Source organism: Oncorhynchus mykiss, chromosome 3 (assembly GCF_057628025.1).
Source record: "Oncorhynchus mykiss isolate SJ-2025 chromosome 3, ASM5762802v1, whole genome shotgun sequence".
NCBI lineage: Eukaryota > Metazoa > Chordata > Actinopteri > Salmoniformes > Salmonidae > Oncorhynchus > Oncorhynchus mykiss.
Window position 1 is genome coordinate 30,133,919 of NC_143024.1, and position 17,258 is coordinate 30,151,176.

A 17,258-nucleotide genomic window follows, 5' to 3' on the forward strand; every position below is an offset into this window, starting at 1 on the left:
CTCAGGGGCAAACAGCAGTGCTGTTCAAGTAGTCTCGCGCACAGCCTGGGGAGGAGGTTACTGCTCAAGTGGAGCAATAGCTATTGTTCTCTGTGTATCAGGTGATGTGTCTAGCTAGCATATTTTTGTGTTAGTACGTCATCATCATTACCACGAGGCTAGTAGTATTAGAGAACATGATATGAGGAAACTACAGTGCCTTGCGAAAGTATTCGGCCCCCTTGAACTTTGCGACCTTTTGCCACATTTCAGGCTTCAAACATAAAGATATAAAACTGTATTTTTTTGTGAAGAATCAACAACAAGTGGGACACAATCATGAAGTGGAACGACATTTATTGGATATTTCTAACTTTTTTAACAAATCAAAAACTGAAAAATTGGGTGTGCAAAATTATTCAGCCCCCTTAAGTTAATACTTTGTAGCGCCACCTTTTGCTGCGATTACAGCTGTAAGTCACTTGGGGTATGTCTCTATCAGTTTTGCACATCGAGAGACTGACATTTTTTCCCATTCCTCCTTGCAAAACAGCTCGAGCTCAGTGAGGTTGGATGGAGAGCATTTGTGAACAGCAGTTTTCAGTTCTTTCCACAGATTCTCGATTGGATTCAGGTCTGGACTTTGACTTGGCCATTCTAACACCTGGATATGTTTATTATTGAACCATTCCATTGTAGATTTTGCTTAATGTTTTGGATCATTGTCTTGTTGGAAGACAAATCTCCGTCCCAGTCTCAGGTCTTTTACAGACTCCATCAGGTTTTCTTCCAGAATGATCCTGTATTTGGCTCCATCCATCTTCCCATCAATTTTAACCATCTTCCCTGTCCCTGCTGAAGAAAAGCAGGCCCAAACCATGATGCTGCCACCACCAGTTTGACTGTGTTGCTTTTACGCCAAACATAACGTTTTGCATTGTTGCCAAAAAGTTCAATTTTGGTTTCATCTGACCAGAGCACCTTCTTCCACATGTTTGGTGTTTCTCCCAGGTGGCTTGTGGCAAACTTTAAACGACACTTTTTATGGATATCTTTAAGAAATGGCTTTCTTCTTGCCACTCTTCCATAAAGGCCAGATTTGTGCAATAAACGACTGATTGTTGTCCTATGGACAGAGTCTCCCACCTCAGCTGTAGATCTCTGCAGTTCATCCAGAGTGATCATGGGCCTCTTGGCTGCATCTCTGATCCGTCTTCTCCTTGTATGAGCTGAAAGTTTAGAGGGACGGCCAGGTCTTGGTAGATTTGCAGTGGTCTGATACTCCTTCCATTTCAATATTATCGCTTGCACAGTGCTCCTTGGGATGTTTAAAGCTTGGGAAATCTTTTTGTATCCAAATCCGGCTTTAAACTTCTTCACAACAGTATCTCTGACCTGCCTGGTGTGTTCCTTGTTCTTCATGATGCTCTCTGCGCTTTTAACGGACCTCTGAGACTATCACAGTGCAGGTGCATTTATACGGAGACTTGATTACACACAGGTGGATTGTATTTATCATCATTAGTCATTTAGGTCAACATTGGATCATTCAGAGATCCTCACTGAACTTCTGGAGAGAGTTTGCTGCACTGAAAGTAAAGGGGCTGAATAATTTTGCACGCCCAATTTTTCAGTTTTTGATTTGTTAAAAAAGTTTGAAATATCCAATAAATGTCGTTCCACTTCCTGATTGTGTCCCACTTGTTGTTGATTCTTCACAAAAAAATACAGTTTTATATCTTTATGTTTGAAGCCTGAAATGTGGCGAAAGGTCGCAAAGTTCAAGGGGGCCGAATACTTTCGCAAGGCACTGTATTTCCCATCAATGTCCTACATGACTGCAGTTTACTCTGTGTCTTGCATGTATTCAGGGTGGGCTAAATGTATTGTTGAACACCAATAATCTGTCTTTAGTCGGGTGGAACTTTGGGAGTCCTGAAAATGGCGCCGGAGGAGATGGCCGCCGTTTTATGGTCTCCTAACCAATTGTGCTATTATGTGTGTTTTTTTCGCGATATTTGTAAATTATTTTGTACATAATGTTTCTGCAACCGTATCTTACGGCAGAAAAGAGCTTCTAGATATCAGGACAGCGATCACTCACCTCGGATTAGACTAAGAGCTTCTAGATATCAGGACAGCGATCACTCACCTCGGATTAGACTAAGAGCTTCTAGATATCAGGACAGCGATCACTCACCTCGGATTAGACAAATATTGTTTCTACAACAACAACAACAGCAGCAAGCAGGACTCACACAATATTCTCCAAACACCCCACAGGACAGACATCCAAATTATTTGCAAGAGGAAGCGACGCAGAGGAAGAAGAGCCGGATGCCTCGTCCGGACCCGCAGAAGGCGAGAAGGAAAGCTGCCGTTACCGTCAATATTACTCGCCAACATGCAATCATTGGACAATAAACTAGACGAGTTACGATCACGAATATCCTACCAACGGGACATCAAAAACTGTAATATCCTATGCTTCACGGAATTATGGCTGAATGACAACATGGATTTTCAGCTAGCGGGATATACGCTGCACCGGAAGAACAGAACAGCACAGACGATGGGGGGCGGTCTGCGCATATTTGTAAACAACAGCTGGTGCACGAAATCTAAGGAAGTCTCTAGATTTTGCTTGTCTGAAGTAGAGTATATTATGATAAATTGCAGGCCACACTGCTTGCCTAGAGAGTTCTCAGCTATACTTTTCGTGGCTGTTTATTTACCACCACAGACAGATGCTGGCACTAAGACCGTACTCAGCCAGCTGTAAAAGGAAATAAGCAAACAGGAAACCACTCACCCAAAGGCGGCGCTCCAAGTGGCCGGAGACTTTATTGCAGGGAAACTTAAATCAGTTCTACCAAATCTCTATCAACATGTAAAATGTGCAACCAGAGGGAAAAAAATTCTAGATAACCTGTACTCCAGACACAGAGATGCGTACAGAGCTCTCCCTCGTCCTCCATTTGGTAAATCCGACCACAACTCTATCCTCCTGATTCCTGCTTACAAGCATAAATTAAAGCAGGAAGCACCAGTGACTCGGACTATAAAAAAAATGGTCAGATGAAGCAGATGCTAAACTACAGGACTGCTTTGCTATCACAGACTGGAACATGTTCCGGGATTCTTCCGATGACATTGAGGAATACACCACATCAGTCACTGGCTTTATCAGTAAGTGCATTGAGGACGTCGTCCCCACAGTGACTGTACGTACATACCCCAACCAGAAGCCATGGATTACAGGCAACATTTGCACTGAGCTAAAGGGTAGAGCTGCCACTTTCAAGGTGTGGGACTCTAACCTGAAAGCTTACAAGAAATCCCACTATGCCCTGCGACAAACCATCATACAGGCAAAGCGTCAATACAGGGCTAAGATTGAATCATACTACGCCGGCTCCGACGCTCGTCGGATGTGGCAGGGCTTGCAAACCATTACAGACTACAAAGAGAAGCACAGCCATGAGCTGCCCAGTGACACGAGCCTACCAGACGAGCTAAATCACTTCTATGCTCGCTTCGAGGCAAGCAACACGGAGGCATGCCCGAGAGTATCAGCTGTTCCAGACGACTGTGTGATCACGCTCTCCGTAGCCGACGTGAGTAAGACCTTTAAACAGGTCAACATTCACAAGACTGATCCAGATGGATTACCAGGACGTGTGCTCTGGGCATGTGCTGACCAACTGGCAGGTGTCTTCACTGACATTTTCAACATGTCCCTGATTGAGTCTGTAATACCAACATGCTTCAAGCAGAACACCATAGTCCCTATGCCCAAGACAAAGGCAATCTGCCTAAATGACTACAGACCCGTGGCACTCACGTCCGTAGCCATGAAGTGCTTTGAAAGGCTGGTAATGGCTCACATCAACACCATCATCCCAGAAACCCTAGACCCACTTCAATTTGAATACCGCCTAAATAGATCCACAGATGATGCAATCTCTATTGCACTCCACACTGCCCTTTCCCACCTGGACAAAAGGAACACCTATGTGAGAATGCTATTCATTGACTACAGCTCAGCGTTCAACACCAAAGTACCCTCAAAGCTCATCGCTAAGCTAAGGAACCTGGGACTAAACACCTCCCTCTGCAACTGGATCCTGGACTTCTTGACGGGCTGCCCCCAGGTGGTGAGGGTAGGTAGCAACACATCTGCCACTCTGATCCTCAACACTGGAGCTCCCCAGGGGTGCGTGCTCAGTCCCCTCCTGTACTCCCTGTTCACCCACGACTGCATGGCCAGGCACGACTCCAACACCATCATTAAGTTTGCTGATGACACAACAGTGGTAGGCCTGATCACAGACAATGATGAGACAGCCTATAGGGAGGAGGTCAATGACCTCCTGGTGCCAGAATAACAACCTATCCCTCAACGTAACCAAGACTAAGGAGATGATTGTGGACTACAGGAAAAGGAGCACCGAGCACGTCCCCATTCTCATCGACTGGGCTGTAGTGGAGCAGGTTGAGAGCTTGAAATTCCTTGGTGTCCACATTAACAACAAAATCGAATGTTCCAAACACACCAAGACAGTTGTGAAGAGGGCACGACAAAGCCTATTCCCCCTCAGGAAAATAAAAAGATTTGGCATGGGTCCTGAGATCCTCAAAAGCTACAGCTGCAACATCGGGAACATTGGTTGCATCACTGCCTGATACGGCAATTACTCGGCAAGGCACTTCAGATGGTAGTGCGTACGGCCCAGTACATAACTGGGGCAAAGCTGCCTGCCATCCAGGACCTCTACACCAGGCTGTGTCAGAGGAAGGCCCTGAAAATGGTCAAAGACCCCAGCCACCTCAGTCATAGACTGTTCTCTCTACTACCACATGGCAAGCGGTACCGGAGTGCCAAGTCTAGGACAAAAAGGCTTCTCAACAGTTTTTACCCCCCAAGCCATAAGACTCCTGAACAGCTTTCCAATGGTTACCTGGACTATTTGCATTGTGTGCCCCCCCAACCCCTCTTTTATGCTGCTACTACTCTCTGTTTATCTTATATGCAAAGTCACTTTAACTATACATTAATGTACATACTACCTCAATTGGCCCGACCAACCAGTGCTCCTGCACATTGGCTAACCGGGCTATCTGCATTTTGTCCCACCACCCACCAAACCCTCTTTTTACGCTTCTGATACTCTCTGTTCATCATATATGCATAGTCACTTTAACCATATCTACATGTACATACTACCTCAATAAGCCTGACTAACTGGTGTAGGTATATAGCCTTGCTACTCTTATTTTCAAATGTATTTTTACTGTTGTTTTATGTCTTTACTTACCTACACACACACACACACATACTTTTTTTTCTCCGCACTATTAGTTAGAGCCTGTAAGTAAGCATTTCACTGTAAGGTCTACTACACCTGTTGTATTCGGCAAACGTGACAAATAAACTTTGATTTGATTTGATTTGTGGGATTGCCTGGTAATGGATCTCTGGTAGCAGGTGGAGAGAGAATAGAACACACACACACTGAGACTCTCTCTCCCTCTCTCCTATCTCCCTCTCTCTGCGACTGTGAGTGAGAATGTGCAGTGAAACTGCGTCAACAAAATCCCTACTAAGCTGCTTTATGGCAGCGATGGGTTCTCCTAGTGCAGTCAGTCAGTGTCTGATGTTATGTGTGAGAGCCTGGCTGAGGAAAAGGAAATACTAGAAAGTCTTTCCTCATTCCAACACCCTCTTCTGACTGTCACTGCAGATCCAGCAGTCAAATTACATTACTGTGTGTGTGTGTGTGTGTGTGTGTGTGTGTGTGTGTGTGTGTGTGTGTGTGTGTGTGTGTGTGTGTGGACAATTTAGTTCAGGAACATTGGTCGTGATTGGATCACACCACTTCCCCCACACTGTCACTGACGTGATTCAATCTCTACTATGTTGCTGTATGACACTGAACTATATGAAACCTGTGTTGTTGTGGCACAATTTACTACCATGAAGACAGACAGAGACGGCTGAGCCCCTATCCCTTGGTCCAGACACTGAGAGTGCAATGGAGGTACAGTAGAACCACATAAATGTAGCAGATGATAAGTAGGTATCTAACAGTGCAGTGACGTCACCCTCCATGAGAACTAAAATAAAGTTGCTTTTGGCTAGCTAGCAGATAGCACGCTGCTTTGTGTGTAGATTAGTGTTAGTCATGGGTTCACTTCCCTGGTATTCAGTACAGGGGTAGAACACGTCACATAAAGGGGAAACAACCCCTGTGTGACTCCTGAAGAATGCTAGTCTTCTTGGTAACACTGCTGTTAATGCCTCCAGCGTTTCTCAAACCTTTCTGGTCTCGTGATCTTGCTACTCTTACTGCTTCTTACTGCTGGGTTATGTTTCATACTTTCATTATGTCCCAGGCAGGCTGGTCCTCTCCTCTCTGTTATAATTCAGCAGGATTTTTAAGAGTAAGCCTTTGAAGTTTGGAGGAGGATGATTATGACAGTTAACATAGTAATAACTTGTCAGACAGCATGGTGTTGAATGTAAACAAGAACTCTATTGGAAATAGTCTGGCTGGACTGATTAACTACACGATCAAAGGAAAAGCTGTCTTCTCTGATCAGCTTCTGAATAGTATAATTGAATTTTGTCCCAAAAAATATGAACATTCCCATTCATTCCTTCTTGAAAATTGTTTGATGGGTTTAGTTTAATGTGTGTTAAAGTGGGTGTGTGGTTGTACGCCGGGGGATCGGGGGGGGGTGTCGGCTGAACCCTCAGGCGGCGCTGAACGTCAGTCATATGATTCAGAGGTCATGGTGTTGAGCACAACGTCTCTCCTCTTGCCTTCTCTCAAATCACCACTTTGACTCTAAAGCAAGGCCCTCTACTTTACCTATAAACTCTGTTATGAAATGATCGTGAAAACTATTCTAAAACCCTTATCTGGTGACGTTAAAGAACATGGAAGGGTTTCCTGCCTTCCCTCCTCTGCTATCAATCCCTTCTCTTTTTCGTTGTTGATATAGTTAGTCATTAAGTTTTTTCCCCCAGTTTTCATATTTCATATTTCAAGTTATTACACATTTCAGGATTTACCATTTCAGATTGCTTCATACAGTTACATGAACATACATTTAGATAGGTCAGAGGGTCAGGTACATTCAAGGTCATGGACATTTTGACATTGTTCAAAGGCAGTGCTTCTCACTCCTGGTTCCAGGGACCCAAAGGGATGCACATTCCCACTACCCGGCCCCTATACACCCACTCCCAATGAGAGGCTTGATGGCCCCAGGCCCGGAACCTAGAAACACATCTCAAAGGTATATAGACAGGTATGGTCACAGATTCTCAGCAGAGCCAGGCCAGCCACACACAATGGAGGCAAATCAGATATTTAAAAATAAATAATAACAATAAAAGCAACATTAATCCATTGTTGACTGCCTCAAACCAAGTTCAGACATTAGGGGTGAAGTCATTCATCAATTATGTATTGAATAGATTGATTTCTTGCAAAGGAGACACTTTATCAGTTTCACAACTGAATGCATTCATCCGAAATGTGTCTTCCCCTCTCTGAATCAGAGAGGCGCGGGGGGGCTTCCCTAATCAACGTCCACGTCATCGGCGGCCGAGGACTAGTTGTTGTTTTTCCACCTTGCCAGCTCGAGGATTCGAATCAGGGACCTTTTGGTTACTGGCTCAATGCTCTTGCAGTTCTCTATCAAATGACAACCCTATAAAACGATCACATTGTGAGAGATGGAGGCAGATCTTCTGATGTCGTTCAAAGGCTCCATTGTTTAGGCAGCCCCTCCATGTGAGGTTGTGTGCTTTTTATTAAATCTTATTTCAGAAAGTCTGGAAGATGGCTCTCCCTGATTTCTCTCCCTAAGGAAGAAGATACATTTTTTATGTAAGGTAAGCGTTCAGTTATTGGGTTAAAACTATTGTAATTAAGAGGAGAGGGGAGGGGTGCAGAGTAGATGAGATGAGAGGAGAGAAGAGAAGAACAGAGGAGAACATAGGAGAACAGAGGAGAGGAGAGCTAACTAGTTTACATAATCCCAACTGTAATCAGCCGAGTTAGCAGTTCAGTTCAGAGCTCTGCAGGTGGCTGGAAGTTTTTTCTGTGTTTGAAGTCACCTGCAGTGTTTCTGCTGTCTTTACAAAAGTATTGCACTACATAGGGAATAGTGTGCTATTTGGGACACATCCTACTGTCTCTCTGTAACATTTACGCAAATAAAGGTGGACAAAATAACACACATGGATCAGTTATAGGTGTTGAAGCATTTTTACAATGGGTCACATTATGTGATGATGGTTTTAGTATTACTGTTGATACACTACATGGCCAAAAGTATGTGGACACCCCTTCAAATGAGTGGATTCAGTTGTTTTAGCCACACCCGTTGCTGACAGGTGTATAAAATCGAGCACACAGCCATGCAATCTCCATAGACAGACATTGGCAGTAGAATGGGCTGTACTGAAGAGCTCAGTGACTTTCACCGTGGCACTGTCATAAGATGCCACTTTTTCAACATGCTCCGTTCAACTGTAAGTGCTGTTATTGTGAAATGGAAACTGACAGAACGGGACCGCCAGGTGCTGAAGCAAGTCGTACATAAAAATTATCTGCCCTCGGTTGCAACACTCACTAACGAGTTCCAAACTGCCTCTGGAAGCAACGTCAGCACAATAACTGTTTGTGGGGAGCTTCATGAAATGGATTTCCATGGCCAAGCAGCCGCACACAAGCCTAAGATCACCATGCGCAATGCCAAGCTCCATATTAATGCCCATGATTTTGGAATGAGATGTTCGACGAGCAGGTGTCCACATACTTTTGGCCATGTAGTGTATCTCTTGGAACCCAGAACCCAATATTATGTGCTCCGGCTAGGTACTATGTTAGATTTTTATTGTAACATTCTATTAGGAGAGACTACTGTTGATGGTATGTAAAAACCGCTCAGACCAGAAACGCATGGTCTGACAGTGGCTTCCTGTTAGGTTTCTGCCAGCCAAAGGACTTCATGTTTACTGGGGCTGCTGTGCAGTCTGATTTATTTCCTGTGACAGGACTAATGAGGAGGTATAATTGCAAACTCTTCATTCCCCAAATTATAATTTTCTCCAATCGTTTAATTATCTAAAACCTAGCGCTGATTCAAACTAATAGCAAAGGCTATACACGCGGTTAGCGTCTGAAATGGCACCCTATAGTGCACTACTCTCTACCACTCTCTGGAAAAAAAGTAGTGCCAGAGTGTAGGGATTGGAAGTAGGGTGCCATTTCATATTTGCACTTGGTCACACACCCCTGTAGTGTAGGACTAGGGTTGCAAAAGTAGTAAACTACCGGTAATTTACCAAAGTTACTGGAATCATTCGTGTCTTGTCTTTGGTATATCTTTGGTACCAAAGTTACCAGTTTGACACAAATATTTATAACAAAAAGATATTGACATAGTAAAATAAATAAGTGTTAAAAAAAAGGATATTTCATGCTGAAACGCTCATATTAAACACCATTTGTAACGGCCGTTGGCGGTGGAAGAAGGTGAGGACCAATGCGTAGCGTGGTAAGTGTCCATATTTTTAATAATGTAATAGAACACTGAACAAAAACAACAAAGTGAACAAACGAAACCAAAACAGTCCTGTCTGGTGACATACACAAAGACAGAAAACAATCACCCACACCACACAGGTGGGAAAAGGCTACCTAAGTATGATTCTCAATCAGAGACAACTAACGACACCTGCCTCTGATTGAGAACCATACCAGGCCAAACTCAAAAACACCACATAGAAAAAGGAACATAGACAACTCACCCAACTCACACCCTGACCATACTAAAACAAAGACATAACAAAAGAACTAAGGTCAGAACGAGACACCAATGGTATTCACTAAATTGACAGCTTATATTTAGAATAATGTTTTACAGCTTTGCCATTCTATTTTTTTAATCTTAAAATCATCTTATTTGATTATTTTATATTTTACATGTGATACTTGTGTTATTTTTAACAAAAATTGTAATTTAATTTGTTATTTATTTTTTTAGCAAATATTTTCTTACTTCCTTTTTAAAAAATGCTGCATTTTTGGTTAAGGGCTTGTTTGTAGTAAGCATTTCACAGTACATGTGGCAAAAAAAAAGTCATTTAATTTGATAAGGCCACACAGAGGGCCTTTGACATAGTCAAAGACTCCAACCACCCTAGTCATAGACTGTTGTCTCTGCTACCGCACGGCTAGCGGTACCGCAGTGCCAAGTCTAGGTCCAAGAGGCTTCTAAACAGCTTCTACCCCCAAGCCATAAGACTCCTGAACATCTAATCAAATGGATACCCAGACTATTAGCATTGCCCCCCCCCCTTCTATGCTGCTGCTACTCTCTGTTATTATCATTTTAATAACTCTATCTACATGTACATATTACCTTGACTAACGTGTGTCCCCTACATTGACTCTGTACCTCTACCCCCTGTGTATAGCCTCGCTATTGTTTTTTTTTACTGCTGCTCTTTCATTATTTGTTACCATTATTTCTAACTTTTTTAAGGTATTTTCTTAAAACTGAATTGTTGGTTAAGGGCTTGTAAGTAAGCGTTTCACTGTAATACACCTGTTGTATTCGGCGCATGTGACAAATACAATTTGATTTGATATAATTACAGATGCCTGTGATAATCTGAAATACCCGAAATGGCCACTAGATGTCTTGTGATAGATTACATAAAATCCTTGAACGTTACAGATATTCTGGTATTTTAATGGTAAATTTTGAAAGTTTCCAGTAATATAACCTCCAGTGAAGGCTTCTGAGGGGAGATCGGCTCATAATAATGACTGAAAACGTAGCAAATGGAATGGCATCAAACACCTGGGAACCTTGTGTTTGATGTATTTGATACCATTCCACCTATTCCGCTCCAGTGATTACCACGACCCTGTCCTCCCCAATTAATGTACCACCAAACCTCCTATCATACCCTCCTTTTGCAACCCTATGAAGGACTCCTTCCCAGCTTTCCTTGTTGTGAGGCAAACTATGTGACCTATCATAGCCTTCTGAGAGAGGGCAGTGGAACTCTCATCTGTGTCCCAAATAACATCACATTTAGGGCACTACACAGGAAATAGGGTGCCATTTGGGAAGCAAAGTTAATTCTCAGAGGCCAGTGGAGCAGAGACAAGCTGAGAACAACCTATCATGAGGAGTGTTTTTACTCCTTCACTCTCCTGTCAGAACCCTGGGCTTGATATGGGAAGACAAGGTTAAATATTCCTCTCCCAACTGGAGTGGTTTGTTAAGCCTTCAGTTATTCATTGTTTATACCTGAGGTCTTGTACTATGAAATGTGATCTTGAATGTATTAAGTCCCACTGACCATAACCACTCCATGGTTTAATGATTTATATTGTTGTTGTTTTATTACCATTTTCATTATTTTATTTCACTTAGTCCTGCGTGTTGGAGCTCAAAGCCTAAGATTTTCACGGTACCCTGCAATCACACCTGGAACCCTGTGACTATTAAACACTCTGAATCTGAAGACACCTTGACACAATATGCTAGTTTACACAGGTAAACTGAAGCCAGACGTTATGGCACTGGGTTATGTAAAATAAAAATCCATTGTCCCACAGAAATCATTGTAGCCCTCCTCAAGAATCAAAAGTAAGAGATGGAATGGGATTTGGCCCTGAATGTAAACCATATTCGTGAATTTGTATGAGGCTGAATGATGCTGAGCCAACAGTTTTATGACTATGGAAGATAGTATTTGTGGTTGTTGATGCACAAGAGTGGCCATGTTGACATAACTGCTAGCCTCAAATAGTCACATTGCTACTGAAAATATACATATTTCATATAGGCCGAGCACGTTGCTGTTTAAAATTGACAATAATTATCTATTCAATTCTAGTCACAATCATTGGTATTCATTCACCTTCAGGTTGTGTAAAGGAAACAGGTTGAGCCCATTGCAGAGGTCTAGGCAGAGGCTTGAGGGAGAAGTCTCCATGGTCAAAAAAGGTGCAGTTAAAAATGGGATTTCCTATTTTTTATTATATTTACACACGAGGTTGAAATAACACTGAAATTTTGAAAAATTATTATAATGCCTTTTCGTGTAGGAGCATTTCAAGGGTCAAAAGAGGGTCAGGGAAATAAATGATAAAAAAAAATATTTATATATATATTATATAAAAATATATATTACATAAACACACAGTGATATAAATGACATACAGTGATTTGAAAATAAGACTGCATAGGGGCTTTAATGACAGAAAGCTACACAGAGGCATTCTAACACAGTGGTTCTATCTATCTGGTCTATTTAAAACCTCTAACCTTGGTAGGGTGTGGTATGTTAAGATATTCATGTTGACCTCAGGAGGGTGTGGTACTGGTATGGTATTTACAGGGAAAGGTTGGATTGCGTGTGAAGAAAACATGTATGCGTGTGGCAGAACCATTCCCTGCCCCGTGATCAGCTCACTCTCTCACTCTTTCGCTCTCTCTTTTGCTCTCTTTCTCTAGTCATCTCTGTGATCGCCATGTGAGGAACGCAGACAGTCTGTTTGATGTTGTTTTACCTGCTCATGGCTGCGCTTCATTGTACAGTTCAAATCCACAATCTCTTGACACCCACTCCTTCCTCCCCAATCCTTCCTCCTTCCATTCCTTCACTTAGTTTAGTTCAGTCCCAAGTCTGTGAAGAAAGGAGAGTGTGATGAATCATTAGAACAGTCATGTTTGTGTTGGCTTTCCTCCTGACTGAGGGAATAAATAGCACTTATTGATGTTAAAACCACCCTGTCTCCTACCTACTTAAACCATGCTATAGCTATCAATTAACAAGCTGCACATTCAATGTTTAGGCATCTACCTACAGTTTAGGCTACCTCCCATGCATACGTCTTTTTCTGAAAACGGTAAGAATTTAACTGTGAGTTATTATTGTTCATGTTCTAGAAGTTTCCCTACATGTTTATTAGGCGCATCATTCTTCTGAGGGATTCTTCTCAGTGTTCTGATTCCTTTGTTCTGTCTTCGCTCTTCAGACTGAATGCAATGCATAGTTCACACTTTGACCTTCGATTAGCAAGGAACAATGTCAGCGCTTGAAGTTCCTCTTGCCTTACCTCGGCTTGCCTAGTGTCTGTCGGGCCTATCACAGCTAGGTTCACTTTGGTTTGTTCTACAATGCAGTCTGGATGAAAGCTGCTTAGAGTTTATAGGCGGACTTTAGTATTTTGGATTTGAGAGTGACTGGTCTCATAGCACAGGGGAGAAATGGTGTTGTTGTGTGTCTCTGGCGGGGTGTGTAACAGCAGAGAGTGGAGTGTGAGGTGGGATGTAACATCAGAGGGGAGGTAGGGAAGAGCAGGGCAGGGTGGGGTGTAGCCAGACAAAGAGGGCTTATCCTCGTCAGGGTGCAGAGTTCCCCAGGTTCCCACTGAGCCAGAGTAGTGTTCTGTGTTCTAGAGGAGGTCAGGACAGATCCACTCACATGAATCCTCCTGGTTGACTATTGATCTGAACAGGGTCCTGTGACCTTGCCCATGAAGTCTGACCTACAAAACACACCAAACCCCTCCCTCTTTTCTCTTACTTTCTTGCTCTCTTTTTCTCTCTCTTCCTTTCTCTCACTTCATTTTCTTTCCTTGTCTCTCCCTCCCTATTTCTATCTATCTTTATTCTATCTATCTTTATTACTCTATAATGACAAAGCGAAAACAGTTTAAGAAAAAACATTTGTGCAAATGTCCCTCCATCGCTTTTACTCTCTCCTCCCCTCCCATTCCCCCTTCTCTTCACTTTCTCTATATCTCCTTCGCTCGCTCTCTCTTTCTCTCTCCCCCTCTTTCTCTTTTTCTCTCTCTCCTTTCTCACTGTTCATCAGCAGCATTCAGGTTTGCAGTGTAATCCGGTGTGATTTCTCTGTCAGTCTTTTGTCTCGGGCTTGGCACGCTAGGCCAGCTCTGGCCTCATTCTCCATGATCTGCCATTCAGAGGCCAGATTCACCTGATTAACAAAGGGAAGCCGCTTCACTGCATTGACTGGGACTGCTAACGTTTTTCTCACACACCTACTAGATTTGGACTTAAGCAGTGCTTAATTTGTACATGGGGAGGTCCAGGAACAAAAAGTGAGCGTGAGAGAGGGGTGACATGGGGAGCTCTGAGGAAAGCATGAGAGAGAAAAAAAAATCACCTTTATAATAAAGCATTGTATGCTTATCATCACATTGGCGTTGTGACATAGAGCAGTAGAGTAGAGGCACTTACAGAAGTTGCACACATGGGATTTGTTTTTTGTGACCTATGGTCCCTGACATTGTTGGCCTTTTATAAACACATTTCATGCAATTCTATGTCATTTTACATGACTGGGGACTTTGGTATAATATTTTTTAATGCCACGTTCAAAACATCTGGGAACTCGGAACTGGGTTAGACTTCAGTGCGTTCAAGACATTTGGGAAATCTGGGAAAAAAACTAGTGGGAACCACTGGGAAAATTTGTTTTAAATGGTCATCCTATTCAGAATTCCAAGTGGGGAACTCTGGCCTCTTTCTAGAGCTCTGAGTTTCCTACCTGATGTAACGGTTGTCTGTGGTGGAAGAAGGTGAGGACCAATGCGCAGCGTGGTAAGTGTTCATATTCTTTAATAGAATTCAGAACACTAAAATACAAAACCAGCAAGAGAACGAAATGAAACCGAAACAGATCTGTCTGGTACAGATACGAAACAGAAAATAATCACCCACAACTCAAGGGTGAAAACAGGCTGCCTAAGTATGGTTCTCAATCAGGGACAACGATTGACAGCTGACTCTGATGGAGAACCATACCAGGCCAAACACAGAAATCCTTAATCATAGAAAAAAGAACATAGACAACCCACCCAACTCACGCCCTGACCATACTAAAACAAAGACATAACAAAATAACTAAGGTCAGAACGTGACAGTACCACCCCCAAAGGTGCGGACTCCGGCCGCAAAACCTGAACCTAAAGGGGAGGGTCTGGGTGAGTGTCTGTCTGCGGTGATGGTGGCGGCACGGGACGTGGAGCCCACTCCACCATAGTCTTTCTCAGCCTCTTAACCCGCCTCCATGGCGCCTTTCGAGCGGCGACCCTCGCCACCGACCTCGGACTGGGGACCCTAGCAACGGTCCCGAATGGACCTCTGGAGTGAAGGGTGTCATGATTCGACCTCTTTTTTTCTTCCGAGTCGCATTTGTCTTGAAAGCACCCTAATACCAAACAAATGATCGAAATGACAGGCTAACTGACAAACTGAGAATCTGAGATCAATAAAAATGACCCTGTCTTGAATCCATCAATAGCCTACGCCTAGATGTGTGCAGACACATATTGTTTACTATAATATGAGGAAGAAATGATAGTCCTAAACATGCTTTCTAGTTTCACTGACTCACCCAATGTTGCGTAGCTCACTTGCTGGTGATGGCCTATGCGCTCGTACCAAAAGCCTCTCTCTCTTGTTTTACTTTGAATTTGGAAAATATTCAGACCCCTTTACTTTTTCCACATTTTGTTATGTTATAACTCTAAAATGGATTAAATAAAAAAAAACTTCATCAATCTACACACAATACCCCATAAGGACAAAGAGAAAACTTTTTAAAAAAACATTTTTGCAAATGTATTAAAATAAAAAACAGAAATACCTTATTTACATAAGTATTCAGACCCTTTGCTATGAGACTCGAAATTGAGCTCAGGTGCATCCTGTTTCCATTGATCATCCTTGAGATGTTTCTACAACTTTATGGTAGAGTGGCCAGACAGAAGCCACTCCTCAGTAAAAGGCACATGACAGCCCACTTGGAGTTTGCCAAAAGGCAAAAAAAAAAGGCACATGTATACTTCTGTGTATTGATTTTAAGAAAGGCATTGATGTTTATGGTTAGGTACACATTGGCACAACGACAGTCCTTTTTCACGAATGCGCACCGCATCGATTATATGCAACGCAGGACACGCTAGATAAACTAGTAATATCATCAACCATGTGTAGTTAACTAGTGATTGTGATTGATTGATAGTTTTTTTATTAGATAAGTTTAATGCTAGTGTAACAGTATAACTTTAGACCGTCCCCTCGCCCATACCCGGGCGCGAACCAGGGACCCTCTGCACACATCAAAAGCCGCGGCCCTTGCAGAGCAAGGGGAACTACTACTTCAAGGTCTCAGAGCAAGTGACGTCACCGATTGAAACGCTATTTAGCGCGCACCACCGCTAACTAAGCTAGCTATGTCACATCCGTTACACTAGCTAGCAACTTACCTTGGCTTACTGTATTCGCGTAACAGGCAGGCTCCTCGTTGAGTGCAATGTAATCAGGTGGTTAGAGCGTTGGACTAGTTAACTGTAAGGTTGCAAGATTGAATCCCCGAGCTGACAAGGTGAAAATCTGTCGTTCTGCCCCTGGACAAGGCAGCTAACCCACCGTTCCTAGGCCGTCACTGACTTGCCTAGTTAAATAAAGATTAAATAAAGAAAATAAAAAAATAAAAATTGGGGGAAAACTTTAAATTGGCCCTAATTAATTGGCCATTCCGATTAATTGGTCGACCTCTAGTAGAAACACTGTGGCTTCTACCCCAGAACCCTAGGCCAGAACCCTAGGAAGAAACCTAGAGAGGAACCAGGCCATGAGGGGTGGCCAGTCCTCTTCTGGCTGTGCCGGGTGGAGATTATAACAGAACATGGCCAAGATGTTAAAATGTTCATAGATGACCAGCAGGGCCAAATAATAATAAGTCTCTGAATGTCCTTGAGTGGCCCAGGCAAAGCCCGGACAGGCAGAGCATCTCTGGAGAGACCTGAAAATAGCTGTGCAGCGACATTTCCCATCTAACCTGACAGAGTTTGAGAAGATCTGCAGACAAGAATGGGAGAAACTCACAAAATACAGGTGTGCCAAGCCTGTAGCATCATACCCAAGAAGACTCGAGGCTGTAATCACTGCCAAAGGTGCTTCAACAAAGTACTGAGTAAAGGGTCTGAATACTTTTTTTTAACAAATTAATGAATTTGCAAACATTTTTTTTTGCTTGTCATTATGGGAGTTGTGAATAGTTTGATTTACCTTTATTTAACTAGGCAAGTCAGTTAAGAACAAATTCTTATTTTCAATGACAGCCACTAAGAACAGTGAGTTCTGCCTGTTCAGGGGCAGAATGACAGATTTGTACCTTGTCAGCTCAGGGATTTGAACTTGCA

At 42.9% G+C, this 17,258-nt stretch overlaps 1 protein-coding gene across 8 annotated transcripts in view; it reads left to right on the plus strand.

The window, feature by feature from the left end:
- LOC110511301 (protein spire homolog 1) overlaps positions 1–17,258 on the plus strand; it is a 70,931-nt gene that overhangs the window by 9,488 nt on the left and 44,185 nt on the right. The window lies entirely within an intron of this gene.